General features: G+C 40.1%; 1 protein-coding gene across 1 annotated transcript in view; it reads left to right on the forward strand.

Annotated features, from left to right (window-relative positions):
- The first annotated feature begins 265 nt into the window (after positions 1-265).
- LOC126183485 (uncharacterized) overlaps positions 266-20,761 on the forward strand; it is a 197,110-nt gene continuing 176,614 nt past the window's right edge. The window contains exon 1 of the mRNA XM_049925511.1: positions 266-358. The gene's annotated coding sequence lies outside the window, so the exon portion shown is untranslated. The remainder of the gene's footprint in view (positions 359-20,761) is intronic.

The raw sequence follows: 20,761 nt of genomic DNA on the forward strand, positions 1-20,761 counted from the left end.
TTCACAACAACCAGCGTCGTGTGCTGCTCCGTGTGATGATGCCTTCCTCTACTGATAACGTAGAGTTCCGGCAGACATACGAAATTCTTTGTGTTTGAATATACCCGAGGGGAGACGTAGACATATTGCAATTTCGTGGTAACATCTTAAAGCGTGATGAAGTTGATAAAATTCAGCCACTGTTACACATATTCTAATTTCTTTGTTGTCTTTTTAAATTTAATTTCAGCTCTGATCCAGTATTAATTTTAGCTGATGTTTCCAGATTACACTGATGCACGACGTGAAGACCGTGTAATATCCCCATAATTTGAGGAGGAGGACCTAGGCCATCGGCATCCAGCAACTGCGAAGCACAGTAAGTAATTCGTATTCTCGCATGCTCGCTAACAGTAATTTCAATCCTAATACTCAGTGCCATCCCGACATGAATAAAAATTTATATTACATTACAACAATAAACTTCTGCATTTTTCATTTTTTATGCAGTGAATAAAACGCGTGCAGTTCGCAGATACCAACAAGAAACAACCGTACCACATATTTAAAAATGAACTCTTGGTGGTAACACACAGTTAAATGGTTCAAATGGCTCTGAGCACTATGGGACTCAACTGCTGTGGTCATAAGTCCCCTAGAACTTAGAACTACTTAAACCTAACTAACCTAAGGACATCACACACATCCATGCCCGAGGCAGGATTCGAACCTGCGACCGTAGCGGTCGTGCGGTTACAGACTGTAGCGCCTTCAACCGCTCGGCCACTCCGGCCGGCAACACACAGTTATCCATTATGATTGTTGCCAGATGTATTAGATGCTTTGGGGTATGTAATTGGCGGTAATTTTGGTTGCATTAGCCCTCGAGTATTTAAAACATTTCGATCATTTCAGAATTGATGAGATAGGCGCGGGAATGAAATACATCAATGAAGGGTCGAATCACTATATTTTCACTAGGGATATAAACCGATTAGTGAACATGTTTGTTAAGTAACTGGACTTGTACGGAATTTCTTGTTAGTTACAGTACATATTTTCAGGCAGTATTATTGCGTATAAAAATTCCAGCTGACATGACTAAAATTTCATGACTGGTAACTGTTACCTGATTTGCTGTTCATAGCAATGCATATTCAACCTGCAAACTATTGTTGTGCGAAGGAAGCGGTGGAACTAAGTTTTAAAGCTTGATCACAAGTGCTACGTTGCGAAATACAGTCAATTGTGCAGTTCTGAGACTCAACGTAACTACCAGCTGACGATGACACTCGAGGTGATGTGTTCTTATCCTGCTTGTTTCAAGAGTAGTTGCTGTGTTCATATCATTCCATTTGCATTTTTGAGCTAAAACTTTGTGCATGACAGTAACATATATTGTTGATAACTATTATAAAATGCCTCTTTGTTGCTTCGCGGAATACATCTTTAAGATTGTGTTTATTACTTGTACCAAGATCCCGGGGAGAGTGTTTCACACTGACTGTTAAAGTCACGAATAAGAAGGGGGAATTTCATTTACACTTTAGCAGATTATTTTATAGACTTTCTGTGTGACACCTTAACCACTTTTTTGAATATATCACAAGTGACCGATACCACGTATTAATTATCTAAAATTCCATACAAGCAATCATTATCGTCTAGACTTGTGAGTACAACTTTTCTTTTACATATTACTTAGATGAATCACCCTGGCATAAGCATTATTTTCGAAATATTTAAGTAGTAGAAATGGCTTTCCAGCAATCATATTCGTTTATTAGTTGTAGCATTTTCAAATAGGGCCTGATGCCGACTATAAAAATTAGGAATTGCTTTGCTATTTATGTAGATTCATCACCTCGTGAATAGCATGGAGGACTAATCATTCATCTTTCAGAGTACATCTTTTACTCTGAAACGTAATGTTACATTCATCTCTCACTGATAATTTTCCAGCTATTTATTCGAGCTACGTAATTTGAATTATAATGTGGTCCTCAAATTTCGTAAAGCCATAATACTTGCTGCGCCGTTTCCCTGATGTGCTACTGAGAATTCTTCCAAAAAAAATCTGTGAATGGTAAATTATCTTTAGTGTTTTCCACATAATTGGCTGCAATTATTTTCTTTCACAATTTTCCGACGGTCCTCAGTTCAAGCTAATCGTTGTATACTCTCATTTTAAATTTCCTGAAATATCTCCAGCAATGATAAGCACGAACATTTTTTTATATTTGTCGCAAAAGTACCGAACTGCGTTGATATATGTTATAGTTTACAGTTAATCTGATAAGAATCGTCGTAAATTCTACGCGTTCCATACGATATTATTTATCCCTAGAACTTGATTCATTTCACATGAAGGCCTTGCTTTCTTGGGATTACTAGACTGTGACCAAGCACAGCACAGCTTCACTGCAGTGCGGTGCCTTATTCTGAATAAACTCTGGTAACCCGCCCAGTGCTTTCTCCTCTGCCATAATTGTTTTGTTTGGGAACATGGCACTAATTTTCGGCTTGATATTAATTGTGCTCTCTCTAGCGAGCAAGGTATTTTTTCATTCTGTATTTTGACATATAACTATGCCTGTTGTTAGGACACTACTTGTTACGACTCGCAATGCTGTTGTGTGTGCCTCACTATTTAGATTTCATGACTCCTTTTTTATTTTAAGAAACAGATGTTACCGACTTTTCCCATGAAAGAGGTTGTGTATGCACACAAAAACGCGCTGTACGAATATAATCTGGTGTCCTCCATCCAACCTCATATCGGCAGAACTTTAAGAAACAAGACATACTTACAAGAGTCTCACTCTACACTTTCTCTCTCATGAAGTGTTTTGTCAAGAATTAGCGAAATAGTGGTGGGAATCACAGATATACCGCTAAGAACAAAACGCACTGCACTGTCTACAACTAAACACGGTTCTTGCACAGAAAGGAGAAAAGTATGCAGCCATAAAAATAATTCACCCTGTTAGTAGGCGAACAACGAAAACGTTTTAAAAACAAATTCACATAATTTATACTTGAAAATTCCTTCACACAAGAATTTCTGCATAGAGAGGTTTTGTAATTGGGTTAGATTTTCTTGTACATCGATTTTAATGTAGAAACTCCATTATGTAAGTGATCAGCAGGGGACTACGTTCTACATCATAGCGAGTTGTTGCAAATATAATTTCCAGAACATATGAATAACTAAAATAAAGCCCTATTAATTGTGGATTACTTCAACTGCCAGACAGTGGTAAGAGAAGGAATAACAACTCTCTTATTCAGTAAGAAACGGTGACGTGTACAGTGGATCATTTCTTTACTTATTCGCTGTCACTTGAAGACTGTGGTGCTAGATAAAGTATCTATAATAGATATAAATGACTTAGTAACTGAACAGTGAATTTTCTCAGTAGATAACTAACAATTTAATGAATGTAGCTTTTCTACTAGAGCTACTTCCCTGAACGTCATATAAAATGTGAAAGATAAAATTAGTTATAGCCTAGTTTTACCACTACGTATAACTGATGAAATGTACTTTGGTGCCTGTTACGTAGTCGATGTCTGTTGACTTCAGCCATGAGTCCGTGGCAGAGCTGTGTGTGCCGACAGTTCATTGGTTGCGTTTATTTTGGTACAATCTTGAACTGAATACTTACTTATTGTGTTTTAATGTGTCTTTTGAATAACAGTATACGAATTCCAAAGATAATTATTGTGTTAAGTTTATTCTTTCGGATGTTTATCCTCAGCAACCGAACCTGGGAATGCTTCGAAATTCCTAAATATGTATGGGAACTGAATACTACTACGGAATCTGAACCGTCCGATACTGTGTAATCCTTTGCATTTTAAGATACATTATGCGAAATGCTGTTATTGAAGCTACTATTCTCACAGAGCCCGCAGCTTGAGAAGTTTCTGTCATATCCCAACCGATTTACCCAAGCATTTTAACCGACTTCAGTTCTCAATCAACGTTTCGTTTGCAGTAATAATAAACAAGACTCAATGTCCTTCCCTCTGCTCTCTATGTCCTTCTCTTCCTCGTCCCTCTCTTTGCTCATCTCCTGCACCTCCCCCCTCTCCCTGTGCATCACCTCTTCCCGTCTCTCTCTGTTCATCACCTCCTCCCCCTCTCTCTCCGTCTCCTCCTTCCCCTCGCTATGTCCATTTCCTGCCCCCAAACCCTGTTTGTTTATCTCCTCTTCCCCAATATCTCTGACCCTGACCTTGCTTATTATTTTTTCAATCTAAACTTTGAATGGCAATTGAAGTCACTTAAAATGAATGGGTAAATCAGTTGACAGAGCACTGAGAGACTTGAGTCGAAACAAGGCTCCGGGAGTAGACAACATTCCATTAGAACTACTGATACCCTTCGGAGAGCCAGCCCAGACAAAACTCTACCATCTGGTGAGCAAGATGTAGGAGAAAGGCGAAATACCCTCAGCCTTCAAGAAAAGTGTAATAATTCCAATCCCAAAGAAAGCAGGTGTTGACAGATGTGAAAATTACCGAACTATTAGTTTAATAAGTCATGGCTGCAAAATACTAACACGAATTCTTTACAGACGAATGAAAAAAAAAAAACTAGTAGAATCCGACCTTGGGGAAGATCAGTTTGGATTCTCTTCGAAGGTAGGTTACGGAATGGCAAAACTACGTTTCTAGCATTTGTAGACTTGGAGAAAGCTTTTGACAATGTTGACTGGAAAACTCTTTAAAATTTTGAAGGTGGCAGGGGTCAAATACAGGGAACGAATGCTATTTACAATTTGTACAGAAACCATATGGCAGTTATAAGAGACGAGGGGCATGAAAGGGAAACTGTAGTTGGGAAGGAAGTGAAACAGGGTTTTAGCCTGTCCCCAATGTTATTCAATCTATATATTGAGCAAGCAGTAAAGGAAACAAAAGAAAAATTTGGAGTAGCAATTAAAATCCATGGAGAAGAAATTAAAACTTTGAGTTTCACCGATGACGTAATTCTGTCAGCGACAGCAAAGGACCTGGAAGAGCAGTTGAACGGAATGGACAGCGTCTTGAAAGGAGGACATAAAATGATCAACAAAAGGAAAACGAGGATAATGGAATGTAGTCGAATTAAATCAGGTGATGCTGAGGGAATTAGATTAGGAAATGAGACACTTAAAGTAGTAGATGAGTTTTGCTATTTGGGGAACAAAATAACTGCTGATGGTCGAAGTAGAGAGGACATAAAATGTGGACTGGCATTGGCAAAGAAAGCGTTTCTGAAGAAGAGAAATTTGTTAACATCGAGTACAGATTTAAGTGTCAGGAAGTCTTTTTTGAAAGTATTTGTATGGGGTGTAGCCATGTATGGAAGTGAAACATGGACGATAAATAGTATAGACAAGAAGATAATAGAGGCTTTCGAGATGTGGTGCTACAGAGGAATGCTGAAGGTTAGATGGCTGGATCAAGTAACTAATGAGGAGGTACTGAAAAGAATTTGGGAGAAGAGTAATTTGTGGCACAACTTGAGTAGAAGAAGGGATCGCTTGGTAGGACATGTTCTGAGGCATCAAATGATCACCAATTTAGTATTGGAGGGCAGTGTGGAGGACTGAAATCGTAGAGGGAGACCAAGAGATGAATACACTAAGCAGATTCAGAAGGATGTAGGTTGCAGTAGGTCCTACGAGATTGAGAAGCTTATACAGGACAGGGTAACATGGAGAGCTGCATCAAACCAGTGTCTGGATTGAAGACAATAACACAAATCGGTTGCGATCATTGATATGTGTGGTCTTACTGAATAAGAGACAGTTCCTGTTCCTTATCTTATCAGTGTTTGATAGTTGTCATAATCAATGATAATAGGACTGTTTATGTTAGTTATATTTGCAACAACTCGCTATGATGTAGAACGTGGCTCCGTATTGATCATTTACATAATGGAGTTTTCGATTAAAATCTGTGTACAAGAAAATGTAACTGAGCTACAAATACGATCTATTCAGAAATTCTTGTGTGAAAGAATTCTCAAGCATAAATGAAGTGAGTTTGTTTTTAAAAATATTTTTGTTGTTTGTCAACACCTTTGATTCGTAACTCTGAAATGAGCGAAATGTTTTAAATATTCGAGGGCTAATGTAACCAAAGTTAACGCCAATTATATATCCCAAAGTCTCTAATACACAAGGCAACAGTCATAATGGCTAAATGTATATTACAATAAAGGATTAATTTTTAAATGTATGATATGATTGTTTCTTGTTGGTATCTGTCATTTGCACGCCTTTTATTTAATGCGTTCAAAGATGAAAAATATACGAAACGTAATTTAAAGTTTTCTTCATGTCCTATATTCTGCTAAAGCCGACTGCGAGGAAGAAAATGAAACAGCACATTGTTGAGTACACAATTTTTGTTTAAAATTATAATATATGAGGGAAAAAAGGGGGAAACGATTTGTCTAATCGTTTAAGGGACCTGCAATAGTCGGTAACACTGACTGCGAGAGAAAACGGAACCGCACGGTTCCGCAGCACAGTATGGTACAGCATTTTCTTTCTCCAGTTGGAGTAAACAGAAAACCTTTACATTGTTGCTAAAAAAAAGTAGCCTACGTACGTTTGAATGTTTATTAGAGTATAGTGAAAAAATTGAAGTAAATCTGTCAAGAACTTATTGCGGTATAACTATGTAGATAGTTATCTTTGCAAGGAGTCTTCAGTGACAGATTTCGTGGATGTTGATCTACATGTTGTGTTCTTATTCCCTTGTTATAATTGTTCTTCTTCTGATAACTGGAATTTGAAATTTCATTTTTACACATTACAGCATTAGAAATTGAACACACATTTTTATGTTATGTTTGCAAAAATAAGATGAAGATGTTCCAATCGAGAACTTTTCGGGATTTTTGGTGAGAACATCAAATAACGTCGATGAACTCTAACACGTAGGGCATTGAATTCTTTCAAATACGTGACGAGAAGAAATGAAACAACGTGTATATTTCGGATAAATCCTTCGATTTTACGTGAATATAAGAGGCAAATTACAAAATTTACACAGAAACACATGGAATAAACAATATATATCCCCTTTAACATAGAGGCATAAATTTATTTTTAATTAAATGTTTTATTCTATGTGTGGGTAAAATGTTATAGAGCACCTGCACATTCTAAGTGATATAATAGGATTCCTTGATGTTCTAAGTAATGGATGGCCGGGGAGAGAGGAACATATAATATAGCCCCCTCTCAAGCCCGGACCATCTGACCTGTTGCTAAATTTTACGTGGGCTATTCAGAAAGTAGGGAATATTTTGGCATTAAAAAAACTGAGTACAAGAAATACGTTTTATTATATACATCTGAAAGAGCGACTGACGTACTACTTATCCACATAGTCTCCAAACATATTGAAACATTTATCATAGCGGTGAATAAGCTTTGAAAGACATACGTCGTAAAATTCTGCCGACTGAGACTTCAGCCAGTGAGTCACGCCTGCATAGCTTTTGAGTGACAATTTCAAACAATATGTGGAAAAGAAAGCGAAAGCTCCATTATTGTGAAGCGACGGTTTTCACGAATCGTTTCATTAACTTTAGCAACAAGACCCTCAGTCACAATGCTCGGGCGTCCACTCTTCTCTTCCTCATGAACGTTGGTTCGGCCATTTTTAAACCGAATGCACCATTTCCGGACGGAACATTGACTCACTACGTTGCTTCCGTACACTTCGCACAGTTCATGATAAATTTCTATAGGTTTTAGATTTTTCGCCAACAAAAACCGTGGCGGGATTTTCGATTGCAGCGCACATTTCAAATTCGAATATGGAAAAAACCAGAAGTGCAGAGACGTTCCCACTGTCACGGATGGATGCCGACTGAGCTGCCGCACATGCCTCTTCTGTGGGTATTTCGTCCCGGTCTATGTGTAGCATTAACCCATTGGAGGTTTCGCCTACTGATTCTTTTGGTCTTTGTCTTCAAGTGCTTCTAGTGTTTATGCGTCTTCACGATTGGCAGTTTCATGGGCAGTGTCCTCTTCTGGTGGACTCCTCTCTTTAAAGGTGGAGAAGTGCCACTGGCCGTTTTTGGCGGTCCCGGTCGTCACTGTTTTGTCCGAGTTGGTTGAGATATGGGTTGTCTGAAACCCAAGTCTTGTCGTAGAATTTCGCTGCTATCTGGCGAAATCTGTCGATGACTAGTGGTTCCTCCGCTGCTTCATGGAGATATTTGGCGGGGAAATATCTTGGCACATGGTATATTCTTCTGAGAGCCTTGTTTTGCAGCTTCTGCAATCGGTCAATGTGGGGTTTTGCTGCATTTCCCCAGTCTGTACATGCGTAGTCCATTATTGGTCGTACACACGTTCTGAAGAGATACAGTCCGTCTGTTGGAGGGAGCGACGAGTTCTCGTTGATTAGTGGGTATAGTTGACCCAGTCTCTGAGACGATTTCCGCCAAGCTGCGTCTATGTGTTTCTTCCAGGTGAGTCCTCTATCAAGTATGACTCCCAGATACTTTGCAGAGTCAGTCCACTGAATGTTGGTGCCGAAGAGCTGTACATTCGGTATCACCGGACGGCGTCTTTTAGTTAGCAGCAGAGCTTGGCTTTTGGTGGCGTTGAAATCAATTGTCTTCTTCGTTGCCCAGCTTTCTAGGTCTGAGCAGGCTTCTTGCAGTCTTCTGTGGAGGGTGCCTGGTCGTCGACTCCTCGTTATGAGTGCTGTATCGTCAGCGTATACCGCTCGGCGGATACGTGGCGTCTCTGGAATATCTGCAGTGTAGACAGTGTAAAGGGTGGGGCCCATTACAGATCCCTGCGGTACTCCATTTCAACAGGTCGTTCCGTAGACAGTGCACCGTCCAGTGTGACCTTGAATGCCCTGCCAGTGAGGTAACTTCTAAGCAGCTGAATGTATGCTGTTGGTATGCCATAGCCAAACATGCTGTGCAGCAGTCCCTGATGCCACACGCTTTCAAATGCTCCGGTGACATGAAGCAGGACAATGCCGCAGTATTCTCTTTGGTTGAAGGCTAAGATGGCTTCTTCGGTGACGCGTAAGAGCTGATGCGTAGTTGAGTGGTTGGCGCGAAAACCAAACTGCTCTGGTGGAAGAATGTAGAGTTCTTCAATCTTCCTTTTTAAGCGGATGAGAAGAAGTCGCTCAAAGACTTTGCTCAGCTGCGGCAGAAGACTTACGGGTCTGTAATTCTTCGGGTCTGCCCTGTCCTTGCCAGGTTTAGGGACAGGGATGATGACTGCCTTCTTCCATGCCTGTGGGTATGCCCTTGTGGCGAGTACGTTGTTGAAGAGTTGACATACTCGCGTGATTGCTTGCGGTGGTAGTTGCTTGAGCATTCTTCCATCTATGTTGTCAAGTCATGGCGTCTTCGTATACAAGAGATTGTTGATGCAACTCTTGATTTCTTGTGCCGAGATGGGAGGTATTTCCGTCCCATCGTCGTCTTCTAGATGGTCTTGTAGCCATTGTTCCACTGGATTGGCGTGGTTCTGGTCTATTGGCTGGTCTATGGGTTTGAAGCTATTTTCAAATCCGTCCGCTATTGCACTGGCCTTGTCCGCAGGGGTGTAAACTTGTTGTCCGTTGACTGTAAGCGGCGGTATATGCGTTCTTCTTTTGGTGAGTGCTGCAACGAGTTGCCATCCATCTTCTGTAAAGTCCAAATTTGAGATTTTCTCGGACCATCGTTGGTTGCGGTGTTCCTGAAGCTGCACCTTGATTTGTCGTTGCAGTTGGTTTACGCGTCGTTTAGTTGCTGGTTGCCGTGTTTGATGTCATTCTCTGTTAAGTCGGTTCTTGTCTGTAATCAGTCATGTGATCTGTTGTGGTAGGTCATCTTCTCTTCTCCCCTTCTGGTCCTGTCTTGGGTGAGGAGAGGCTTGAGTCACTGCTTTAGTAATAGCCTCAGTTAGCATGTGCTCCTCTTCATTTACGTCTGCTGCAGCGTCGTTATCGAGTAGTTTTTGCAACACTGTTCATTTGTAGCGCTGCCAGTCGGTTTTCTTGGTGTTCAGTCGTTTGGCGTGGCGTTCCAGGTCTTCACCCATGGCAAACACAACAGATAGATGCTCGGATGAGAGTGCATGGATGATTTCTGCAGTGATGAAACCTCTCACTCCTTTAAGTATTCCTATATCTATTACGTCAGGGGCTCCTCTCGGTCTTGGGTAGAATGTCGGCTCGTGTGGTCCTATTGTCTGGGCGTGTGCTCTCTCCACTGCGGTTAGGAGTCTTCGGCCGCTGATGGTCGTGGTGTTGGAGTTCCACGTCGGATGCTTAGCGTTTAGGTCGCCGGCTATGAAGTATTTTCCTCTGATGCGCAACAAAGCTGCGGCGTCTTCTATTTTGAGATGACCAGATGGTGGACGGTAGACTGCCACGAACGTAAGGGGTCCTGTTGTTGTTTCTACTGCTACCACTGTCGCCTCAATCTTCTCCAGCTGCGGCTTCGGGGCACGGTAATGTTTCAAGGAATTTCGTACATAGATCGCTGTGCCACCGCCGGCTGTTTGCCTGTCATCTCTGTAGCAGGTATAGTTAGCTACGTTCGCTCTTATATCAGGCTTGAGATGGGTTTCGGAGGCTAAACAGACGTCAATATTTTCTTCTTGTAGGAATTTCTTGAATTCCAACAGCTGTGGACAAATACCGTTGGCGTTCCACGTCACGACTTCGAGGTCCTCAGCCGTTCTAGTTCTCGGCATGTTGGGTCTCTTGGGTCTAGGTTTGCGGACTGATTCTTCTGACTGCAGTGTCCACTGTTGTTTCGACTGCTGTCGAGCACGCACATGCCAAAATATACGCGATCGACGCGCACCTAGCGGCGTCAGACGGAAACGTTCCATACTTTATGAATAGCCCTCGTACTACCATAATTGGAGGTGAGGTCAGGCCTGTTGCGTTCCAAGTGTATGTTAAACTTTGATCCAGCCAGATAGAGTTGCCGATAAATAACATGTGACTTATCAGAGATTATATCTGGTTGAGCTAAAGTTTCATTTCCCACCAACAATTGTTAAATTTCACTGGGGCTGTGTCAATCCACTTTAGGCCATTAACTTAAACCTGCTAGTATCCATGTTTCGAAAACTGGCTCAAGTCGTTCATACAGTGTTTTAAGATAGAATAGGTATGTGATATAAATAATATTTCTTAAAATATAGTAACTATGTAAGTATGGGTCTCCATTACAAGAATAGCGTATGTGTGACAGTTACAATCACTTGATTTTCAAATTTAATACCCAGTTTTTAATGTATTTTCGAGAGAGCTGTATATTTCAATGATTCATCTGATTTATCGCACTGTCTTGTGTACATTTGTGTCTACATACATGAACAGTCACTTCCATCTCGCTTCTAGAGCAGATGCACTATATAATCTCATCTGAGCGACAAACGTTTACCTCAACAAATGCGATGCACCACGAACGAATCATAACTAAAAAAAATTACTCTGTCGCAGAGAAGTAATTATCAGGCAAAGAAAAGTTGGAATTACGCATCAGTACAAATCTTCTAAGGAAAAGTAACTGGCATTTTATGACGGCAGAATGAGTTGTAACATCTTAAAATCTGTGTCTTTGATATGACATGTGATGGCGCATTGTCCTGCAGAAATATGGTCCCACGTCTGTGCTGGCGGAAGTATATATCCTTGTCCTGTGCAACTCACCGGACGTAGCAGTCGTTGGTAGGTAGAGTTTACATCGATGATATAAACTGATATGAAGCGCATACCAATCGTCCAGTACTATGATACTGGAAGATCATGTGAACTGAAGATGAATGGGATTGCAACGCAGCCTGTTGTCACATCTATAGCCGATGGTCGCTTTCATGAGTCCTTTGTACAACGCTTACCGAACAAGGAGGCGTAGTGGTATCACTTGACTCACTTTCTTATAGTTCCCCTAAACCGCTTACAGCGAATTTGCAGATAATTTCATGCAAATGGACAAGGCCAATTTCCTTCATTTTCTAATCCGAATTTGTGGTTCGTTCTAAAGACTTCTTTGTGGACAAAAATTTACATCCTGAACTACCTCTCTTTCTGAAAACTCGCTATCGAACGCATATAAAATCCAAATTTCCTCTAACTCAAGAGGGTAGCGATGTAGTCGTTGGAATGATTGCTATCCACGATAACGACAACTACTTTGAGCTTTAAGAAAATGAAACGACTACAGCCGTCTTTATGATCTTTTTTGTGTAGCTACCAGTTTTAGCGCTTCAGTGCGCACCATTTTCAGGTCTGTATGCATTAAAAGGAATGATAGCATTATCGATTTGTCAACCATACAATACAAAGACAGATTAAAACCGGAATGAGAATCAAGGACGAGACTCTAGAAGTGAATCTACAGTAAGCATTTGACAGAACGAACAAATACATCCATGGTCACATAACGAAAGCATACTATAACGAATTTCCACTCTATACATTGTGCAATTATATTATTTATTAATAATTTCATTAAATAACTGTTCCATGATTTTTATTGGCCAGTCTGAAATACATTATCAACCCAACCCTGAAATAACCTACTGAAAGGCAATAACTGTAGAAGATGGTAAATGTATGAAGGAGATAACAACCACAGAAAGAAGTAGAGCGAAAAAACATGGTTCATGTGTCGTGTCGGAGTATAAAATTCTGAATTGTAAACAGTTGAGGGGAATACTTATGTCATATACATAAAATGAATGGCCAAGGCGTGTCAGAAGACCAATATAGGATCCACCTCAGACCATAAAATGTGTAGAAAATATGAAAAACCCCACAAGAAACTTCATGGTGAACAACATTCATGTGCGATTGTATCTATATACCATGAACTGCCATGAAACAAGGACACTAAGTAGCCAGGGCGCATGCAGTGCCCCATAAAGGATGACTCAACAATATATACACATTAAATATCAGAAAAGCTTTCTGACTAGTAAACCACTAAAAAAATATCCATACGTATTAAACACAAGAGAACAAAAACTCTGAGATCTAAAGTAACATAGTCATGAATAAATGTACTGTAACCAGTACACAACTTGGTCTTTCCACCACATTAAAACCAAAAGCCATTACATCCATGTAATCAAAATTTCAAAGGAACTTACTGGCCATACATATCATCTAAAACACAAACCATGTTATTAATCGACCAGTCAGGAGACCACACAACATGTCAGTAATCAGATCCTCCGTAAATCTACTATGTCTGTTAAAAGTAAGACTATGAACGTGTTACAGCAATCTATAAGTTGGCAATACATACACTATTACAACAAAATCACTGGCAATGCCACAAGTCCTGTCCAGCGGGACCTGAATGAAGGTAAATGTAAACCTTTGTAAACTTGAAAACGGTTGCGTAACCACTAAATGTGTCACATACAGCTAAAATAGTTGCATATTGAAGAGATTTAAAGGGATCTACTCATAATCCTGGGGCTAACACAGTCCTACCACCAAGCTACTAACTGGAGGCCAATGACAGCAACGTACACGTCAGCATAGATCATTACCCGAAAAATTCTCTTAAATACGCTGTAAATTATTTATCATGTACGATCCCAAGCGTGATCAGATAACCCAAACTAAATCCAGTAACAGTTGTATCATGAATCAATCAACTACCAACGAGAATTGGTAAGAGGCACGTACCTACTCAATGCTAAAACAGTTATGAAAGGGCGGAAACGTGGCCTGTAATAGGTAGTGGGGGGAAAAGGGAGGGGGGAGAAGGGAGAAAGAGTTATCATAACCGTACAGGCACAAGACAGATTGTAATAGGCGCCCAACAAACCACAACTACAAATGATGTACCACTAATACGAGAACAAGCAGAGACCCGAACAACTACGGAGTTTTGTCAAGAAATCATACGTGAATACAGAAAAACCCTCACCACTCATATGTCAAATGCGCACAGACACTGAGAACGCTGAGGCACTCAACGTAGTTGATGCTGAATGGGTTATCAGGATCCAATATACGCTGCATCAGTGGCCAACATAACTGAATTACGCAGGCTATCTACAGAACGACATAAAAACAGTACCAGAAGGTACAACTCAAATAACGGTAATGTCAGCACTTCAACCATCAGTTGCTAACTGATTGGAGAATCATTCAAATCACAACGTCCAAAGATATGTGTCAGCGAATACTCAAAGAAGTCGGTCGACATCAAAACTGAGAGTGTAAGAGTGTCTCACAATCGACACCAGTAATCGAAAACAAAGCCATGTACAAGGAATATCGTAACTGAAATATTTAGATAAGAGGATGAAACCCAATAACGGGGTATAGTCAAACAAATGGTATAAAGTAGTAAGTGGAGATTCTTAATGTTTCCATGAAAGTCATGTGTGTCGATAGATTGAGATTACAGTCTGTCTGTACAGCATTAATAACAATATCTACCGAATACAATGTCAAGGAAATTCTAACACGCAGGACATAAACTATGGCGTAAGTGCGTAAGACATTACGAAAACAGTCAAAGAATAGTTTGTTCTTAGATTTAGATTGTTCTTTCAGCAAACAATTGGGTTCTTTGTGGGAATGGATATAAATTTCCAGATCTTCTGTGATGTCCATTGTACCTCCCTTATCTACGAAGTGCAAAATTTTTGGATTCGCATCTATACCAACGACCGTATGTTTCGTTGTCTTCAAATGTTCTTTGAACGTCTAATGTTTAATAGTATGCAGGGAAGCATGTTCTCTACATCTTTCTCTGAAAGTTCTACCAATTTGGCCTATGTATATGGATTCACAATCAGCACAGGTTATTTTGTATACGTATGATTTCTGTAACGGATCGAACTGTTCCACTGAATATGTCAGAACTTTGACAACGTGCAGTTATCTCTGAATCCTACGTTAACATTAACTTTACGAAAAAATGTGCCACATCATTTGACAGTGGGCCAACGTAACTCATACTGGCAAAATTTTTTTGTCTCTTTCTGCGTCGCTCTAAAGAAATCCCGTGTAGAAAATCAGAACTCTTCTTGATGATCTTTGACTATACTTGGTCAATTAATTCAGGCCGAAACCGATTATTGAACGCTATATCCTTTGAAACATATTTTCCCGTTCTCTTTCATCAACTTCTAATTATCAGGTATTTGAATAACCTTAACTTTCCCAATCTGATCATAAGTAATCTTGACTGAGAACTGTCGCTCAACACATAGTGAGTGACCAAAATCTCATTTAATTTATTGCGCAGTCTATAAACTGGACTGCTTATATAATTAACAGTGAGGGACCGATAGCCCTTGTGGTCTGGTCCCTTCAATCCCGCAAACCAACCAACCAATAATTAACAGTGGGCCTCATTCGGACATTCGTTTTATGAATTTTTGGTTGTGCTCGTAAATAGGGGGCACGTGGATTCATTACTTCGAGGGACTTGCCGGTTTTATCATCAGATAAGAAAGAAATCTCTCTACTTGCGTTTTTGACTTGCTTAACGAACTGTTTAGTGGGGTCATGGTATAAATGTGAAATCCTGTTTTTTTAAAAAAAAACTATTTAACTTTATCACTATATTCAGTGATACATATAACCAGGGTATTATCCTTATCAGCTTTCACAATCAATGCTTGATGCTCTTCTATGTATAGAGTGGAAATTCGTTATGGTATACTTTAGTTATGTGGCAATGGATGTATCTATTCGTTCTATCAAATGTTTATTATAGATTCACTTGTAGAGTCTTGTCCTTGATACTCATTCTGGTTTTAATCTGTCTTTGTATTGCATGGTTGGTAAGTTGATAATGCTGTCATTACTGTTTATGCATACAGGCCTGAAGATGGCACATTGACGTGCCGAAATCGGTAGCTACACAATAAAGAACATCGTAAGGACGGCTGAGGCGTTTCATTTTCTTACAATAGTCAACGGCCGTGGTCACCTAGACCTCCAGTCAAAAGCATGGTTATACGAAAACTATTCTGAATTATCCCCAATCCAAATCATATGGACGTTATAGCTACCAAAGTCACAGTCTACCTTCAGCACACTTCTGGAACAAATTCCGACGTAACACACGCTCGTCTGAAGTTTTCTGCACGACACCAATTTTTTTTTATCGGTGTGTATTTCTGCCGTAATAGGGCAGGTAGGTTAGAGAATTTAAAAAGGGAAAAGATAGGTTAAATTTATATATAGTGGGAATTAGTGGATTTAGATGGCAAGAGGAACAGGACTTCTGTTCAGGTGAATACGGGTTTATAAATACAAAATGAAATAGGGGTAATGCAGGAGTAGGTTTAAAAATGAATAATAAAATAGGAATGCGGGTAAGCTAACTAGCTTCACAGACGATGAAGAGATTGAAGAAATGTATAATGAGATAAAAGGAATTAATCTGATTGTTACGGGAGACGACAATTTAACAGTAACGTCGAATTGGATTAGATAGTAGGAAAATGAAAAAAAAGGAAAATAATTATGCGAATATGAACTGGAAGAAAGGAATGAAAGAGGAAGCGACGTGAAGAATTATGCACAGAACATAGTTTATTTATCGCTAATACTTGGTTTAAAAATCATGAAAGTAAGTAAGACACGGAGACATAAGAAGGTTTCCTGATTGATTGTATAATGGTAAGACAGATATTTCGGATCTAGATTTCAAATTGTACGACATTTACAGGTGCTGGTGTGAACTCTGACCACAATGTAATGGTTATGAACTGTAGATTAGCAATGAAGAAATTGCTAAAAGGTAGGAAATTAAGGAGACGGGACCTGGATAAGCTGAAAGAACCAGGTGTTGTTGAGAGTTTCAGAGGGGGTATTAGACAACGGTTGACAACAACAGGTGAAAGGAGTACAGCAGAAGACGAAAGGGAAGTTTTGAGAGATGAAATAATAAGGCGGCAGAGGATCAAATGGGTAAAAAGACGAGGCCTAGTGGTCATCCTTGGATAACGCAGGAGATACTGAATTTAGTTGGTGATAGGAGAAAATATAAAAACACAGCAAATGAAGCAGGCGAAATGCAATACAGAGGTCTAAAAATGAGATTGACAGGAAGTGCAAAATGGCTAAGCAGGAATCGCTAGAGCACAAATGTAAGGATTTAGAGGCATATACCACAAAGGGAAAGATGGATACCACCGACAGGAAAATTAAAAAGACCTTTGGTGAAACGGGAAGCAACTGTACTAATATCAATAGATGAGAGGCATGATACTGCGAAAAGAATTAGATAGAGCGTTGGAAAACCTAAGTCGAAACAAGACCCAGCGAGTAGACGACATTCCATCAGAACTACTGATAACTTTGGGAGAGCCAGCTATGACAAAACTCTTCCATCTGGTGTGCAAGATGTATGACAAAGATGAAATACCCTCAGACTATAAGAAAAATACAAATATTTTAATTCCAAGGAGAACAGGTGCTGACAGGTGTGAATATTGACGAACTATCAGTCCGGTAAGTCATGGTTGCAAAATACTAACGCGAATTCTGTAGAGAAGATTGGAAATACTGGTAGAAGACAACCTAGGGGAAGGTCAGTTGGGATTCCGGAGAAATTCAGGAACTCGTGAAGCAAACCTGAACCTACGACCTATCTTCTATGAGAAGACAGTTTAAGGAAAGGCAAATCTATGTTTGTAACATTTGTAGACTTAGAGAAAGCTTTTTACAGTTTTGATAGGAATACTCTCTTTGATATTCTGAAGGTGTCAGGGGTAAAATATAGGGACAGGAAGATTATTCCCAACTTGTACAAAAACCAGATGACAGTTAAAAGAGTTGACGGGCATGATAGAGAAGCAGTGGTTGAGAAGGGACTGAGACAATATTGTAGCGTATCCCCGATGTTATTCAATCCGTACATTGAGCAATCAGTAAAGGAAACCAAAGAAAAATTTGTACTATGAATTAAAGTCCAGGGAGAAGAAATAAAAACTTTGAGGTTTTTCGATGACATTGTAATTCTGTCATAGACAGCAAAAGACTTGTAAAGAGCAGCGGAACGGGAAGTCTTGAAAGTATGATACGAGTATAAGGTGAACATCAATAAAAGTAAAACAAGGATAATGAAATGGAGACGAATTACATCAGGTGACGCTGAGGGATTTAAAACAGGAAACGAGACACTTGAGTTTTGATATTTGTGTAGCAGAATAACTGATGACGGCTGAAGTACAAAGGATATAAAATGTAGCACAGCAATGTCAAAAAATACATTTCTGAAGAAGAGAAATTTGTTAACATCGAATATAGATTAAAGTGTTAGGAAGTATTTTGTGAAATTATTTATATGAATTGTAGTCACGTATGAAAGGGAAGCACGGGGCAGTTTAGATAAGAAGGGAATAGAAGAGTTTGAAATGTGATGAAACAGAAGAATGCTCAAGATTAGATGAGTAGATCATGTAACTAATGACGAAGTTCGGAACAGAACTTGGGGAAAAGAAATTTGTGTCACAACCTGACCAGAAGAAGGGTTTGGTTGATACAACACATTCTGAGACAAGTGATTACCAGTCTAGTACTGGAGGCAAGTGAGGGGGGTAAAAATGGTAGAGGGAGACCAGGAGACGAATACAGTAAGCACATTCTGAAGGATCTATGTAGCAGTAGTTATTCGCAGCTGAAGAGACTTGCGCAGGATAGAGCACCAAAGAGAACTGCATCAAATTACTCTTTCAACTGAAGACCATAACAGAACATATCTACCTTCTAGCTTTCAGGAGCGCACCTGGGCCGACCATGTTACCTGCTACAAGGTACCCTCCAAATACATCAGCCATTTGGGCCAGATCTATGATATAGAAAGAAAATGAGAAATTCAGTTACGACTCCTATACATCAATGGTATGTGGTTGCTGGCGGAGTGGGGTAGCTGCTACTGGTGTATAAACTGTGAACCAATTGATACACTTCTATGTGCTTTTCATTTCTCTTCTTTTCATCATTCTTCGACACTTTTAGAACAAGAAATCCAGTAACCCTCTTAAAAAACACATTAGTTGATTTTGAGGAGTGTGAATAAAATGATACCAGGCGGTAATGTGAATCTCCACCACTGAGGACATGGCAGGGAAGTGATGTGTATGTACAAGACTGTTGTATGGAATCGGCGCTGTAAAGATAGGTCGATATGACAGAATGGCAGGAAGAAGCTACCGTGTTTGGACTTGTCCATGAGCATATCGTGAAAGAAGTTTCTCGATTTTCTGGTGTATCAGCATGCACTGCCCCGCTCACTCGCAGCCTCGTAATACGACATAAGAACGGTGGCGTAAAACGTTCCTAACCGACAGGGGCCGGAAACGATTGTTGTACACTGTCAACGATAAGCGGTTTCAAATCCTAGGAGATTTTCCGCTTTCAGTGAATGCATACCCATCTCATCCACGTTCCTAGCTAACATTGCGAAGGTAACTGCGTGGAACAGAGTTTGGAGTTGGGTACTTCACGAAGGGACCATAAAAGTGAACATAAGACGCACATGGATATGCAATTATTCGATGAGCCAAAGAGTACAGAAAATGCAATGTATCAGATAAGGTGTGTAGTGTGATCCGACAACTCGCAATTTTGCGTCTTTTTTCGTACCATGACTTGTCATCCAGCCCTGCCCTCCGCTCCCCCAAATCAGGATACCGTGGACATGGAAAAGGATGTTGATTTTAAGGTTCTCGATGAACAGGTGTTGCCCTTTCATCTGCATCTTCATAATGGGAATGATTTGGGTGCTTCTATCTTCCAAGATGACTAAAGCTGTGCTCACTTGATTGCACGCGTCTCTTCTTAGTTTCACACACACTCAGGCACTGTGTCATACCTCCTCTGGCCCGCTTAATCTCATAGAAAATGTTTGAGACTGTATGGAACAGCAGGTGACGTGGCGTCGTCCTCTGAACGAGGTCTCATGGAGAAGTTGGTACCTCAAGACGGGACCACAAGTAAAGACAGTCGCTGCCAAACGCAGCAACGCATCGGAGACGTCGGCGCCTAAGTGTTTCCTTACGCTGCTGCAGCCGGAAAGTTATTTATGTCCGAGTGCAGTGCCGCTCAGCCCTTCCTCTAGGTGATCAGCGATCAATTGTAATGATCGATTACGACGACATTATCGTCTTAGTGCAGATCCGGTTGCCTGCTACTAGAACAGTTATACTGAACGTTATGTCATGTAAAAGACAATTAGACTCTGGTATGAAACTGTCATTATGTAATGAAGTGCTAAATGTTATAAGTGTCAGCGACAGCATCAATCTCGAGTCCTCTGAGTGAACAGTACTTGTTTACAGAGTTACGTATGTACCATGTTCAAATTTTAATAAATTACTAACAATGTGTGTGTTGGTAACTCTGCGGCACCTAACCACAAGTGACTGGCTTCAGGTGGATGCGGTTTACCTAGAGAAATTTGTTAACTTTCTTCCGAGTCGAATCGAGACATGATTAAGGCTAGAGGGTGTGTTACAAGTAATTACTTTGATCTCTCCTGGGGGTGGCTAAATTTTTGTCTGCTGTGCTTAGGATGTATGTTCAGTCTACTAGCATGGAATGCCAACAAATAATACTGAACACATTATCCGATAAATCGTGGAAATTGGATTTTCATCTAAGTTAAGGATCAGTGAGATCCAGAAAAAAGTATAAAAATGATTTTACTCATGTATGTATGAACTAATTTCAACCAAACTTGGTACACATATCACATGGTGTTTGGAAGGAGTCGCTGCGGAGGAGGGGGGCGGGCGGGGATAAGAAC

Source organism: Schistocerca cancellata, chromosome 4 (genome assembly GCF_023864275.1).
Source record: "Schistocerca cancellata isolate TAMUIC-IGC-003103 chromosome 4, iqSchCanc2.1, whole genome shotgun sequence".
NCBI lineage: Eukaryota > Metazoa > Arthropoda > Insecta > Orthoptera > Acrididae > Schistocerca > Schistocerca cancellata.